The sequence below is a fragment of the Haliaeetus albicilla genome, chromosome 17, assembly GCF_947461875.1.
Source record: "Haliaeetus albicilla chromosome 17, bHalAlb1.1, whole genome shotgun sequence".
NCBI lineage: Eukaryota > Metazoa > Chordata > Aves > Accipitriformes > Accipitridae > Haliaeetus > Haliaeetus albicilla.
The window spans coordinates 5,965,738-5,970,057 of NC_091499.1; positions in this window are offsets into that span (position 1 = coordinate 5,965,738).

Below are 4,320 nucleotides of genomic sequence, written 5' to 3' on the forward strand. Positions count from 1 at the left end.
CACCCCCCCCCAATCTGTGATAGAAGGGGGAATGAGGCTGATTTCCACCCTCTGCCTGCAGCAATTCAAGCCCAATTCTCCCACCGGAGGGAGAGCTTAGGCCTGTAACAGAACTGTGGGTTCTGTTGCTGGCAACATATACTTTACCCATTAGGTATGACAACACAGCTTTGCCACATGCCATCTCATTTGCAGATTTGGCTTTAGGTCACACTACAGCAAAATACTTTAGCGGATGCTTAGCTCTCAATGGCTGCTTAAAAGTACCACTGGCATCAACATCACTCTACAGAGAGATGTTAAATTAACACTGCTATCCCTGTGTGAATATTCTTCCACAGTGTGATCCTTCTCTCTTGCTATGTACATCTTGTATTTGCCAGTTTTCTCTACTTTCAAAACCATGCAGAGATGCTTAGCAATTCTACCAGCTATGTATTAACAATTCAAATATCTTGATTTCTCATTCTTGCCACACAAGGGCTTTTAAGCTTAAGCAGAAGCTATTGTCATAGCAGAAAATATTAACATAAGTAACTGCATTGGAAATAGTTTCCCAAATCTGCATATCTCTAAATCAGAAAGAAAAAAGACAAAGACTGCACTAACCAAACAACATTCCAGACAAGAAATTAAGCCTTTCCATAGCCATTCCAAATGAATTTATAGTTCAGCTTACAGTTGAACCAGTTATCCAGTTATGGGTATTTTAAAAAACACTTCAGTCTCAGACCTTTAATCAGACCTGCTGACTGCAGCAGCAGTGCTTGACTGTGCAAAATGAATACCAGTTATGATGTAGGTAATGACAGAGACTTGATGGCAAATCTGACTGTGGCAAATAATTAATTCCTCTATAATTGCTATTGGCTTTATTTTCCATCCTATCTGAGCAGAGCAAGACATTATTACCTCCTTTCTACTGGAGGGCAAAAATCACTCTCCCCTCCCCTTACAGTTATTATGTACTTTCCCAGCTGAACAGAACAACCATGCAAGATGGACTGACCATGCATAGCATGCAAATTTGAAAGCATTGTAAGTCAGTCAAGTCGAAAACAAACTTCACTTAGTGACATTCTGTACATTCATACAGTTTAATTTTAAGATCATTCAAAAACCAGACATTTTTTGGTGTTATTGAAGGGAAAGCCCTTCTTTCTCTTCTTTTCCCTCCCCACCTCTCTGGCCCTTCATGCAAAAAGCAGTTGAAGTGTTTTTGCTTAAATAATAGCCTTAGAGCTACTTAATGCTCAGTGGGACTGACAGACTTAGGACTTGGAATCAAATAGAATATTTCAGTTGGAAAGGACCTACAATGATCATCTAGTCCAACTGCCTGACCACTTCAGGGCTGACTAGAAGTTAAAGCAAATTAAGGGCATTGTCCAAATGCCTCTTAAACATTGACAGGCAGCTTCAGTCTTGAATTGAGCTGCAAAATACACTCCATTTCAGTTTCCTTTTAAAGATGGCCACAGCAATGATTCTCTTTATATTGTCACATTATCACAAAAACTACCTGTGATTTTTAGAATATTGTGTTTTCCCTAAATTGTTCACAAACTATCAGTTGTTGCAGGACTCTTGCTTAATTTCCTGTTAATGAATACATGAAAAACTCTTTTTTTCACCTTCAGCAGAGACTGTTTAAATTTGTAGATACAGAAGGCACTTGTCACTTCTTGTTCTCCATGAAGCCCAGATGGTCAGGGAAAAAGGAGTGGGAGGAAGACGGTGGTGGGTTTGGTTTTTTTTCCTTTTTCCACCACCACCCCAATCAAAACCAAACAAACCCTCTGGCTCCTCATCTATTAAGTCTTCTCAGCTAGTAAGATGATTCAGGAATAGAAGATTAGTCATTTACTGCTAGAATGCTTCAGCAGAAGAGGTAGTCCGAGAAACATCAACAGAACCATCTTTTCCATCAGGAAACATGACAATATCCAAGTCTGGCTGAGCTAAGCTTACTAAGTATCTACAATGGAATTTAATTTAGGAAAAGATCAGAAAAATTAATATACTAATTTCCTATTCTGAAACAGCTGTATGGAAACTTCTGTATACTACAAAAAAGATTTTAAGAAATTCCTTTCATGAAATTTCCTTCCAAGAACACTTTATGAAAGGCTATTACCTCTCTTCACTCAGCTCTACTCTAAAGCAAATGGCTATCCTTTAGAGGGAGGGGAAGGCAAACAGAATTTTGGCTTAATAAGCCACACTTTCTTTCCATTGCTACGCCTTAGGCAACTCCCAGCTGCCCTCTCTTGCAGCATGTTGCAACCTTGTACAGGTTGTGTTGCAATAAGAGCAAAGTTACCATTATTCTAAAGTTAATCTGCATTCACTTGAAAATGCACATCAGTACCTGAACCTTCTTTTTAATTACTCCACTACCTGAGTTTTCATGTTTTGTGTCTGATTCAGGCCTGAACTCTGCCAAGGTATAATCTTATTAAGTATGCTACTGAGAAGCAAAATTCAATTCAGCATTTTTGGAGCTTACACAGAATAAGGAAAATTACTTCTCTAAAATAGTTACAGAGAAACACGTAGATGGGGAAGCACTGTGCACAAGTGCCTATACATTATGAAGAGTTATATAAATCTTCACTAATCTAGCATTAAAAAAAAGCCTACATAAGTTAACTCATATTTTTGGGTGTCAAATACTTCATACTTCTTTAAGGTGCATAACTGACAGTTGGTACCCTTGGAACAAAGAAATAGTGAATTGAAAAACACACCCATTATTTTGTGGCCTCTTTTGAAAAGCATGATGAAGGCACTTCTCCAGGCTATAGAAGACCGTGGTTCTGATCACAAGTCAATACTCATGTCACGTGCTGTAGGATATTCTGCAAAGAGTTATTGCACCTCTGTTACTAATGTTGGTAGAACTTTGCACTAAATGTTCCAAAAAAATATTTAAGCAGAACTGTGTTAGGAGACGTTGAAGAGAACGCACTTAAAAATACCTGGCAACACTAAGACATGGTCCCAAAGCAGTGGTTCAACTCCTGCTCTGAAATGGGTGAAATCTGGTTTTGAACTGACTTCCCTCATTCCAGGTGGACATCCTAATTACAGGGTTCTTGACGGAACAGAGAGCACAACTTCTTACTCTGGTATACCTGTTAAGGAAATGCAGCAAAAAATAACAATTACAGGATTGTTTCAGGAAAACAGTCACCACAAAAAAACTGCCTAATTTTTGTCAGGATCCTGTGTCACACAGATGAACTGAGACGAGAGGTACTCAAAACCCTTGTTACTTCTGAAAATATGGAATATGAGAAATATTTTTGAATAGATGAAACTGATTGTGAGAGCTGTGCAAATAGGAACATGGCAATGCAAATAGAAACAGTATCATGATTAGCAGAAACTACTTTGACAGCTTTTTCCTACAGATTTTCCTTTTTGTGAGCATGATGCAGAAAGGTAAAACTCTTAAGTTTTGGGGGCTTTTCTTGTTTGTTTGTTACATGTTAAGAGCCTCGCTGAATCAAGAGCAAGAATCTCATGCTGTGTTTTGATACTTTTAAAAATAAAATTGCTAATACTTATGTACTACTAAATTAATTGTAGCATGTTGTCTAGAAATAATATAAGGATTTATAGCAACGTTTTCAGTCCCACTTTCCAAACTCACTTAAAAGTTACACAGTATACAAAATGAGTATTAGTGGTGCATTAGATGAGGAGAAAACAAAATCTAGTACACTGGTAAAAAATTTCTAGACTGCTCAGTTGCTGATATGCCCCAAATCGATTCAGTTTTAACTGAATCTAATTCAGGCTCATTTCAGTGATACAGAGAATGTCTACATTCACATCTACTGTATCTACTCCCTTAAGTATCTATTTTTTTAATTTTGATACTCAACTGAACTGTTTTCATGGAAAAAGACTAAAAGCACAGGAGGCTGAAGTTTCCAATTTCAGAACAGGTGAAATAGCAACCCTGTCCATATGTTGTCCTGCTCATAATCTCTAGAAAAGCAAAGGCATAGTTTAATATGTATCCAGAAACTTTTTTTTATTTTTTGGAACTTGTTTTTTCCCTCCTTTTTAACCAAGGCTGCTGAAAGAGTACAAATTTCTGTAAATACAAAGTGAAATTCTTTCTTTTCATGCAGTGTCAGGTGGAAGATAGTACTCACCTGTAAAGCTAGACAAGAAACTTCCGAAGCAGGTAATTCTCCAGGAAAATATTAACCATCCCTTAATCCACTTACCGATCTTGTTCAGCATACTTTCAGAATGGTGTTCTAACTTCAGGGAGATAGTAATTTTCAACAACAGATGCACATG